Genomic DNA, 12,045 nt, shown 5'->3' on the forward strand with positions numbered 1-12,045 from the left:
CCACCTAACGAGTATTTTGAACATTGAAATGTCACCATCTCATTGACAACACGAATGATAACGAATTGACAGCACGAATAGTTATAGTCACGAATTAACAGTACAAATAGTCACAGGAAGAACGCGCATCTCGCTCCTACGATATTGGCTCGTCCTCACGGGCAAGACCATTTTATTCTTTTTCTCTCACTCCCATGTGGGCTCTCATCAGTATCTTCACCCCCATTTCCAGAGTTCGTTCCATCATCTCCTCGACACCCTCTATTTTCGATTAGAATTACTTATTTTAGAGCTTTTACTGTCGCTAAGAAGCTCGCGAAGGTAATTCAATACCTCGTTCTCGGTATACGTAATAATAGCAGGTGTTACTGCCCTGTATGACAGGAGCGTAAAGTGCACCCTTCTGGACTGGAATAATGAATGTAAATATTTCATCTAAAAATAGATGAATAGAATGCTCCTATCTCTTCTCTCTATTCTTCTCAATCACTGAGAGATTGAATCAAGGATCAAGCTCTACTCGGCTTTGGTCTACGCCCGAAATTACATGCCGACTCCCAAAACAAAATATAAGGGACATTTCATTTAGGGATGATTGATTGTGGGCGAGGAGGGATTCGAACCCTTGACACCGTGGTTTGTAGCCACGTGCTCTAATCCCCTAAGCTACAGGCCCCACCTCCACTGCCCCGCCTCCACTGGATCCGTTCCAGGAACTACTTTTCTGAAATAGACTGGAATAGAACCAACTTTTTTTTATCTCTCCATCTATTACGGGTTGGTGAAGATGCGTAAGCTTAGGATTCTCCCTCAGACAAAAGAAAGGTAGGGCACTTTCTTCTCACTAAGTGAAGAGTGAAACGAAGGATGTGCTAGATGGGGTTCTCGATAGAGACGACCATTACGAGAATGAACGGCATTCAGTATTTTCTTTTCTCTATTTTTTCATCCTAGCGTCGAGCTATTTTTCCACAGAGCCCCCCCTACAGTATCGTTACCGTGGTAGAGTTTCACCACTAAGTTCGAGATGGATCGGTGTGGTTCCTCCACGCTTGAGACACCAGAATATCAACCCGTGAACGAGGAGTAGCATAGAATGGGGAAGAATTGATTAGTTCTTACGAGGCTACGACTCCAGTCCAAAAGGCACACCAAAGGGAAAGGTGCACCTTCCAGCAGGTAAAGAACAATCCCCTTACCCGCTTCTCCGCCCATCCCCTTGGATAGACGGAGAAGCGAGACGGAACTCTTTCAACGATTCTTAGACCAGTTTCGAGGCTGATGCTGTCAGACAATTGAATAATAGGTGGCATTGCATGATCAATTTGATCAGGTTCTGCAGAAACAAAGTTCAAACCTCTCGGTCTGTTAGGATGCCTCAGCTACATACATTACTGCACCTCCACTTGGCACCTATCATGGTGATAAACGGCTTGTCTTGCCGTGACCTTAACTCGGGTTCTCGAATTAGAGACTTCTATCGTTTCACGCTTCGTGGGGATGAAGAATCCGTCATTGCCCCAGGTTTTTCTGCGTCTAGAATCTCCCGAGTAAGTACAAGTAGGAGAGCACTCATCCTGAGGTGGGCTTCCTACTTAGATGCTTTCAGCAGTTATCCGCTCTGCACTTGGCTACCCAGCGTTTACCGTGGGCATGATAACTAGTACACCAGCAGAGGTGCGTCCTTCCCGGTCCTCTCGTACTAGGGAAAGGTCCCCTCAATGCTCTAATGCCCGCACCGGATATGGACCAAACTGTCTCACGACGTTCTGAACAACCCAGCTCACGTACCGCTTTAATGGGCGAACAGCCCAACCCTTGGGACGTAGTACCGCCCCAAGTGGCGAAGAGCCGACATCGAGGTGCCAAACCTTCCCGTCGATGTGAACTCTTGGGGAAGATCAGCCTGTTATCCCTAGAGTAACTTTTATCCATTAAGCGACGGCCCTTCCACTTGGCACCGTCGGATCACTAAGGCCGACTTTCGTCCCTGCTCGACTGGTAGGTCTTGCAGTCTGCCTTTGCACTCGAAGGTTGATTTTCATCCATCCTGAGGAAACCTTTGCACGCCTCCGTTACCCTTTAGGAGGCCCTTCCACTTGGCACCGTCGGATCACTAAGGCCGACTTTCGTCCCTGCTCGACTGGTAGGTCTTGCAGTCTGCCTTTGCACTCGAAGGTTGATTTTCATCCATCCTGAGGAAACCTTTGCACGCCTCCGTTACCCTTTAGGAGGCCTACGCCCCATAGAAATTGTCTACTTGGGACTATTCCTTGGCCCGTAATTCTTGACACAAGGTTAGAATTCTAGCTCTTCTAGAGTGGTATCTCACTGATGGCTCAGGCCCCCTCGGAAAGGGACCCTCTTTGAAGCTGCACAAGAAGAGCCCGAAGCCAATCCCAGGGAATAGTGAAGCTTCATAGGGTCTTTCTGTCCAGGTACGAGTAGTCCGCATCTTCACAGACATGTCTATTTCACCGAGTCTTTCTCCGAGACAGTGCTGAGATCGTTACGCCTTTCGTGCGGGTTGGAACTTACCCGATAAGGAATTTCGCTGCCTTAGGACCGTTATAGTTACGCCGCCGTTCACCGAGGCTTCGGTCCGCCAGCTTACTCGTCATCAGGTCACCGACTCCCTTAACCTTCTGGCACTGGGCAGGCGTCAGCCCCCATACATGGTCTTACAACTTTGCGGAGACCTGTGTTTTTGGTAAACAGTCGCCTGGGCCTAGTCACTGCGACCTCCTTTGTGAGGAGGCACCCCTTCTCCCGAAGTTACGGGGCCATTTTGTCAAGTTCCTTAAAGAAAGTTGTCTCGTGCCCCTAGGTATTCTCTACCTACCCACCTGTGTCGGTTTCGGGTAGTACAGGTACCCACCACTTGTCAAAGGTCATTCGAGCTTTTCTTGGGAGTGTGGCGTGGGTTACTTCGGCGTCGTAGCGCCTAGAGCTCGGACGTTGGCTCGAGGCATTTTCTCTACCCCTTATTACCCTTAATGGGTTCATTAACTTTGCGTCCTTAAACTGATAACCATCTTTTGGCTAACCTAGCCTCCTCCGTCTCTCGGGACCAACAAGGGACAGTACAAGAATATTAACCCGTTGTCCACATCGACTATGCCTTTTGGCCTGATTCACCCTCCGTGGACAAACCTTGCAGAGGAACCCTTAGGTTTTCGGGGCATTGGATTCTCACCAATGTTTGCGTTACTCAAGCCGACATTCTCGCTTCCGCTTTGTCCACACCTGCTCACATTGGTGCTTCCACCTGGGATGGAACGCTCCCCTATCGATGTGTCTTGACATCCCACAGCTTCAATAGACCGCTTAGTCCCGTTCATCTTCGGCGCAAGAGCGCTTGATCAGTGAGCTATTATGCACTCTTTCAAGGGTGGCTGCTTCTAGGCAAACCTCTTGGCTGTCTTTGCACTCTTACCTTCTTTACCCCACTGAACGGCCATTTAGGGGCCTTAGCTGGTGATTTGGGATGTTCCCCTCTCGAGATGAAGCTTATCCCCCATCGTCTCACTGGTTGACCCTTTTTCCCTCCTCATTTGGAGGTCACATCTAGTATTCAGAGTTTGCCTCGATTTGGTACCGCTTTCACAGCCCGCACCCGGAACAGTGCTTTACCCCTAGATAGTCTAGTCAACTGCTGCGCCTCAATGCATTTCGGGGGGGATAAGCAGCTAGCTCTAGGTTCCAGTGGCATTTCACCCCTAACCACAACTCATCTGCGCTGATTTTTCAACATCAGTTGGCTCGAACCTCCACTTAGCTTCATCCTGGTCATGGATAGATCACCCAGGTTCGAGTTTATAAGCAGTGACAATTGCCCCAGCAAGACTCGCTTTCGCTACGGCTCCGGGGGGTCTCCCCTTAACCGAGCCACTGCCTATAAGTCGCCAGCTCATTCTTCAACAGGCACGTGGTCAGAGATCCGATTCTCCTCCCACTGCTTGGGAGCTCACGGTTTCATGTTCTATTTCACTCCCCGATGGGGGTTCTTTTCACCTTTCCCTCATGGTACTGCTTTGCTATCGGTCACTCAGGAGTATGTAGCCTTGCAAGGTGGTCCTTGTTGCTGATTCACACGGGATTTCACATGCCCCATGCTACTCGGGTTGGAGCGTAAGCCAGTCGTACTTCCGACTACTGGACTCTCACCATCTGGGGTGCAGTACTCAACTGCTTCGCCTAGCAAAACAAAGCCTTCATCGCTCTCCCACAACCCCGTTTTCATGGTTTAGGCTATTCCCATTTCACTCGCCGCCCTGCTGTTTACTAGGGGAATCGCTTTTGCTTTTTCTTCCTTTGGCTATTAAGATGTTTCAGTTTGCCGGGTTGTCTCTTGTCTGCCCATGAATTCAGCAGGCAGGCAGTTCAGAAGGTAAACCTATTCAGGAATCTCCAGATCTATGCCTATTTTCAGCTCCTCGAAGCATTTCGTCGTTTACCACGCCCTTCTTCATCTCTGAGTGCCTAGGTATCCACCGCTCTCACGCGCGCTTGCACCATTAAAAGTACCTATGTCACATAACTTCCTGGATTGGAGAAGAAAGAAAAGGGAAGATTAACGTCCATAGGGAATGGTGGGTCATGGGGGGGTCAACGTGCCTCCGCCCACCACTGCTGGGGATCAAGATTCTTCCATACTAGTGTGTGCGATTCCATTGACTTAGATCATAGGCTGGAGATAAGCGGACTCGAACCGCTGGCATCCGCCACAAGGTAAGCGACCGTCTCTTAGGCCTACCTGAATGATTCTATCACGGAGGCCGACGATAGAGAATGACTCCCCTCCAAACACGGCCTACAACTTTCATTGTACCGTGCTCTTCGAGGGAGCAACTATCCTCAAATCGAGAGTCGCCGAATAGAGATCCCAATTTAAGGGTTCTTCGAGCTAGATACTCCCGATCTGTCGTAGAGAACCAAAAAAGACTCTTGCCCTTTCCCTCTTTTGCTCGACTCTTTTTCAGTCTCAATGCTGAGTAGTTGCCCCTCTCCGACCCTTCCCACCAATGGAAGCAAACAGCTCGTTCCACTTCTTGGATCTGGTTATATGGTCGGCCTGTGACCCCCGGATGCCTTCAGCACCCCTGGGGCGATCTCGTAGTTCCTACGGGATGGGGGCGATGGGGTCGGTCCATGGATCTTGAGTCCTTTCGCTACATTGTGCCCAGGGAGTTGAAGAGAGATAGTCCATCAAGCTGTTTTGTTCGCAAGGGCCAGCTTGATTCTCTTCCCCCCAGGGATCCGGATGAGGTAGCCCCGGGAGAGCCATCGACTCCAACTATTGTCCATGTACGATCCGTTAATGGGTCTAACCAACAACCCATCCTACCCCGCTACACACGACAGCTCATCTTTGTCCAGTAGAGCCTCTCAGTGGCATGTTTTGGTCCTCCCTCCCCATTTTTGGGGAAGAGTTAGCCACCAGTTCAGGTGGGAGATACTATCATTACCACCTAAACAATTAGGCACCCAACCCGTAAGCGCAACGACCCACTTGCAAGGACAGCTCTCTACCAACTAAGCTATATCCCCTGTGCTCGGGCCAAGTAAAGCATACGTGAATTGATCATATGCTTCTCCTGATTCCCCTTGGCGCAGTTGGGCCATCTTGGACGACTTGAGCCAGAGACCTCACCCGTGAAGTGAATAATCGCACCTACACTATTCTTATTATTATCTCACCAGAATGGAGAATTAATAGATTCTTTCTTAGAAGTGACTCGTCCTCCCGAACGTAGCATACAACTCTGTGTCGTACTTTGCTCTCCAAGTGTGTTCCCCCTTCCGCTTTTTCCTTGCTAAAACGGCAAGTTTCTGGAAAGATACTTTGATGGAAGAGAGAGAGAGAAAGGTGTCGAGAAACCCTCGATGCCCAACCCTATATACTCTAGGATCCTTCTTCGTACCTGCTCTTCCTATCATTGAAAGAATGAACAAAGATATCTTGTTACATAGAATTGGAGGCTATTTGGAATAGCCGATTAGTCGGTTGGGTCGAATATTGGGGAGTCTCTTCCATCAGTTATTCTTCCTATGTCTAGGTCCAATATCCTCGCCTCTCCGGGGAGTCTTTCTAGGACTTGGATCCCTACCCGTATAAGTTCCATCGATTGCTGCTTCTATGGACCTTCAAGGGAAGCAGAAAAGGCTCTCGTATAGTATGATCCCTCCGTCACTCTAGAATAAGAAGGGTGATCCCGTTGTTCCTTGTCCGTGAATATGCGTTATCAGGTGCTCCATCTTTCACATCTAGCTTGAAGTTTATCAGCTTGTGCTTGAGAGAGAGCCATCTATACACTGATAAGGAATGTATAGATTCTCAAGAAGGGGGGTCTGTTAGCGGTAATCGGTCCTCCCCGGATCGCTCGAATCCCACGAGTGAATGGGAGGTTGAATCCCCATGAGATCCCACCTGAATCGCCTCACCCAGTCTAGTCAAGAATGGAAAGAGTATGCCATGCTAACGTTCCTTGGATGATATGCATCTTTGGGTCAGGCGCGCCGATGGGCACATTAGACTACCCGTGTGTATAAAAGCCTTCACAGCCCAGGTGCAATAGCGCGATTATCAGGGGTGCGCTCTACCGTTGAGCTAATAGCCCGTCATGCGGGCTCCCTAACCTAATAGGATAGGGGGGAGGCCCGCAACACTGAAAGCGAGGGAACCCCCATCCCATATCCATCCCTTGTACTTTCCTAAGGAAGTATGGGGATTACTCCCAGCCTATTCCGACTTGAGAGAATAAGCTCATGGACTTGGTCTTGCTTCACCACACAAATAGAATCCCATCTGTTAGATGTGTGGATTTTCTCGTTTCGAGGTTTGGAACGATGAGTATAAGACCTGAGTGCCAAAGAAGCATTAACTCTCCCTGAAAAGGAGGTGATCCAGCTGCACCTTCCAGTACGGCTACCTTGTTATTACGACTTCACTCCAGTCCTGCCCTGCCTTAGGTATCCCCCTCCTTGCGGTTAAGCTAACGACTTCGGGCATGGCCAGCTCCCATAGTGTGATGGGCGGTGTGTACAAGGCTCGGGAATAGATTCACCCGCCGCCGTGTGGCTGACCGGCTATTACTAGAGATTTCGGCTTCATGCAGGCGAGTTGCAGCCTGCAATCCAAATTGAGACCGAGTTTCTGAGGTTAGCTTGCCCTCGCAGGGTCGCGGCTCTTTGTCTTGACCATTGAAGCACGTGTGTCGCCCAGGGCGTAAGGGGCATGCTGACTTGACGTCATCCCCAACTTCCTCTGCCTTATCATCGGTAGTCTGTTTAGGGTTCCAAACTTAGTAGTGGCAACTAAACACGAGGGTTGCGCTCGTTTTGCGGGACTTAACCCAACACCTTACGACACGAGCTGACGACAACCATGCACCACCTTTGTCCGCATTCCCGAAGGCATTCCTCTCTTTCAAGAGGATTCGCAGCATGTCAAGCCCTGGTAAGTTTCTTTGTGTTGCATCAAATTAAACCACATGCTCCACTGCTTCTGAGGGCCCCCGTCAATTCCTTTGAGTTTCATTCTTGCAAACGTACTCCCCAGGCAGGATACTTAACATGTTAGCTATAGCACTACACGGGTCGATACGCGCAGCGCTTAGTATCCATCGTTTACGGCTAGGACTACTGGGGTATCTAATCCCATTCGCTCCCCTAGCTTTCATCTCTCTCAGTGTCAGTGCAGCAGAGTGCCTTCGCCTTTGGTGTTCTTTTCGATCTCTACGCATTTCACCGCTCCACCGAAAAATCCCTCTGCCCCTACCGTACTCTAGCTCAATAGTTTCCACCGCCTGTCCAAGGTTGAGCGCCCTAGGATTTGACAGCGGACTTAAGGAGCCACCTACAGACGCTTTATGCCCAATCATTCCGAATAACGCTTGCATCCCCTGTCTTATCGTGGCTCCTGCGCAGAGTTAGCCGATGCTTATTCCTCAGATATCATCATTGCTTCTTCTCTGAGAAAAGGAGTTTACGAACCGTGGGCCTTCTACCTCCATGCGGCATTGCTCCGTCAGGCTTTCGCCCATTGCAAAAGATTCCCCACTGCTGCCTCCCTACAGAGTCTAGGCCGTGTCTCAGTCCCAGTGTGGCTGATCATCCTCTCAGACCACCTAACTACTGATCGTCGCCTTGGTGAGCCATTGCCCCATCAACTAGCTAATCAGACACAAGCCCCTCCCTCGAGCGGATCCCTCCCTTTTACTCCTCAGCCTATGGGGTATTAGGAACCGTTTCTAGCTGTTGTCCCCCTCCCAAGGGCAGGTTCTTACGCGTTACTCACCCGTCCGCCACTAGAAACACCACGAGGATGCTTCCCATCTGACTTGCATTTGTTAGGCATGCCACCAGCGTTCATCCTGAGCCAGGATCAAACTCTCCATGAGATTCGTAGTTGTGTCACTTATAGCTTCTTTCTACATAGATGAAGCTGATTCGAAATTGCCATAGATGAACCTGATTGAGAGTAGTCCCCTATCTCCAAGTACAACTTGGGTTTCTCCATTTTGTATTAGCTTGAAGTTCACCCACAGTGTATATGCCCCTACCGCTTTATGTCAATCCCACAAGCCTCTTCCAATCCATCGAGGGGGACGGGAATACAAAAGTTTGGATTAAGTTTAGAGAAATCAGGCTCGAACTGGTGACTCACGCCATGCTAAGGTGACATTCTACCGCTGGGTTCCCTACCTCGCTATTCCTCCATCAAATGATCACTCACCCGCAGTGGAATTAAGAACTAACCAACTTGGATGGTTGAGAAACTGGGTTAGACTATCCTGATGCGGCTAATTAATCTGGAGCTAGAATCTATTTCTCTCCACATTATTTATTGAAAGAAGCCAACGAGTGAGGGATTCGAAATGCTCTTTCCTTATTTCCTTTATAAAAGAAAAGCCCCATCGAAAAAAAGGATTCTCATTGATTCAGAGCATGGGATATGGACTTCCAAAGTTCTTTACCTTATTTTTCAATCTAATTTTGGCTATGCTCTGGTGAGGTGTTTTCCTAGTCCTAGGATGCACCATTCGATATAGAAAACCCAGCGTAGTTGGAAGGGGAGGAACAAACAGAAGCAGATACGGATAATAAACAGAGCTCTTTCTTTTTTTTAAAAAAAATCAAAATATTTTTTATAGGTCCCATACCATCCTTGCGCAGCTTAGGCCTTTCCCTCCCTATCTGCTCCCTGCACGAGGGAAAGACCCTCCCGACATATGCGAGCTCATCCCTTTCGGGAGGAGGTGGAACACCCTGTACGAGCAGGCTGTACGAGCAGGTAAAAGGCAACAGATACTTGGACGAAGAGGCCTTGCAATTCCAAGCCCGTCTGCTCTCTGTGTGGTGTTGCCACTCGAGGTCGATAAAGAGAGCGAGTGATCTACGGGACATATCGAGGAAGCAACTAGAGCTAGGAGGTCAGGAGCTCCGCTATGAGGATTCTCTAGAGGAGAGCGTGAGTAAAGCAGTGGCTAAGCGATTCGAGGACAAGTGGATATTCAGGCTGCCCGAGAGAGAGTGGTACAAGTACAAGAACGGATACTGGTCGACCCACGATGGATCTTGTTACGAGATCATGAATGCGATCAAGGCCGAGATCACTCAGATGAGGGGCAGATACACGCCTCCCCTAAGAAAGAGGATGGGGAATATCATTGGGTAGCATGTCACCCATCGCTATGGGGCTTGCGAGTATTGGAGTGGGGCTAGATCTCCTCGAAGTTACGACCTGCGATCTCGGAGTGTAATCTGAGGGTAGATCCGACAGTAGATGAAAGGTGGCATACCCTTTATTGGTCTTTGCAGGGCCTTTCAGCAAGAAGCAACCGCAAGCCAAATAGATATAATTTGATTCCGACGACCCAATGAATCTATATACAGTTAGGCAGCCTAACTGTGGTATACTCTACGTTAGATGTTCTTTTAGCCACAGCTTTCTTAGAGTTTGTTCCACGGTGCGTGATCGAACGTACACTTGCCTTCTTTTTCCTGGGACCTAACAAGGGAAGTAAAGTATTGCGAGAAAAGGGGATGAAAAAGAGAACGGAATGGACGAAGTTTTTAGCGCGTATGACCGTAACAGCAGAGACTGAAGCCATGCCCAGAAAAACATTAAGGAGTAGCATGGTTTTATTGTTTCTCTCTCCTATTCTATATTAGTGGTAGTTTGTCCGTGCGCCAGATTCGACCCCATCTGATTTGACAATGACGAGATGTGGAAGCTCCTAGTGCACCTGGTATTCTTCACTACGAGATACGAGATCCCGTGCACCCGAAAATGGAATTGTGGAAACTTTGATTGCAAAAGATGGCGATGAAGATAATTACATTCCGGAAACAAACGAGAAGCTGATGTCTAATACGGAAACTTCTAGTGCTACAGAAGAAGAACAGGCTAAAAGTATTTCTAATGTCCTCTCGATTCTTTCTACGAGACGAATATGGCATTATTAGACAGTTCATGAGGACTGAAGGATAGTTCATGGGGGCTTACATGACGGGAGGTATAGCAAGCTACACCCTCCTTTTCTAGTAGCGGGGGAGCCCTTATCCATATGGAAGAGAAATCGAAACACAAAGTGTTGTTTTCAAAGATATAAAGGGGAGGGGTCGGACCTTCCCCCATACTACTGAAGAGTTCTATTGGAAGAAACTACAAACTATGAAAGTGAGATACAATCAATTGTCCACCCGGAAAAGTAGAAAATCCCACGTACCAAAAGAGGTCACGAATATAGTTAATCCAAGTAACATAATGAAAGCATAGTGATAGTAGGGTTGAGATACCACCGCCCTCCGAACCAGATGTGAAGGTCTCCCCTCATTCGGCTCTTTGTAGCACTTTCGAGGTAGTCCCCATCACTGCTTCCCCTAATATCTGCCATATACCATATGGGGGTTTACAGGAGATCCCAGAGCTGGCACTAGTAGTTGTTACATATGGCTCTTGCTGAGATCATTATTTTCCCGTGCTCTAGCTATTTCGCTCCCTAGACTCTTAACCGTACGTGTAGTTACGGCGGCATAGCTATATATTCTCGAGGAAAGGCAGAGGGCTACAATTTTCCCTGCTTTAGCAAAACCTGGCATACCGCGACCTTCGTTAGATACGCCCACCATGCCTTTCATTTCGACATGCCTTTTTTCAGAAATGAGCCCTCTTCGCTGGGGGTTGTCGCCTGGTTCAGACTCAATTTGCTCATGGGACGCCACCAGTAGCAGTCTTTTGTCCGCAACAGTTTTGAGTACATGGGTGCGCTTTGTGCCTCGCCGTTGTCTCAGTGATTCGTAGTGCTTCGCGCCTCTTAGACTAGTGTCTACCACTGTTGGTGAGTTTTCTCTCCCAGGACCAGAATGATTACCCCTGTCCAATGAGATTGCGCTGTTATCCGCCTCATAGACAACGAAAAGGCATCCATGCCGCACCAATAAAAGCACTTAGCAAGTTCCGCCGAGCCGTTATCCCGAGACAACGGACTTCAACAGTGAAATCCCTACGTGTATGTCCCCCATCAGGTCTGAGTAGTGCTCAGATCTCCAAGGGTGACATATGCCTGTGTCATCTCCCAAAGGGGCATGGTCGAGAAAAGGCAATTCAAGCCCTAACTCGACTGGCTCGAAATTGAACAGCCAAGTGATGGGTCAATGAGAATAACGGCCAAGAGCCGTGAAACCCCAAAGGTTGCCCAACTCGCTCGAAAGGCAACAATCATTGGCTCTCGCATGGAAAGGCACCTTAGAGGCCAATGCCAACCATGAACCCACCTTGTCGGATTCGAAGATCCCAGACAGGAGCAAATACTGGATAGAGCTAGGAAAACGGTCTGTGGCACTACTACTTGAGTCAAAACGGAAGTGGTGTTTCAAAATGTTCATTCCTGTAGGCTACGATTGCTATCAATCAATACTGTGTGCGATTGTGATTGCTATCAATCAACCTCGTTAAATATTACCTGCGTGATTGCTATCAAACAACACTGTTAGCTTTTTTCGGCCCAATCGATCGGCACATTGCAAGTCACGGTATCT

The 12,045-nt window shown here is 48.7% G+C and overlaps 1 pseudogene; it reads right to left on the reverse strand.

The window, feature by feature from the left end:
• Positions 1-1,346: 1,346 nt before the first annotated feature.
• LOC147613005 (25S ribosomal RNA) lies at positions 1,347-4,367 on the reverse strand (annotated as a pseudogene).
• Between the last annotated feature and the right edge of the window lie 7,678 nt (positions 4,368-12,045).

The sequence above is a fragment of the Cibotium barometz genome, chromosome 44 (genome assembly GCF_041138505.1).
Source record: "Cibotium barometz isolate CiBa-2024 chromosome 44, ASM4113850v1, whole genome shotgun sequence".
In the NCBI taxonomy this organism is placed as follows: Eukaryota; Viridiplantae; Streptophyta; class Polypodiopsida; order Cyatheales; family Cibotiaceae; genus Cibotium; species Cibotium barometz.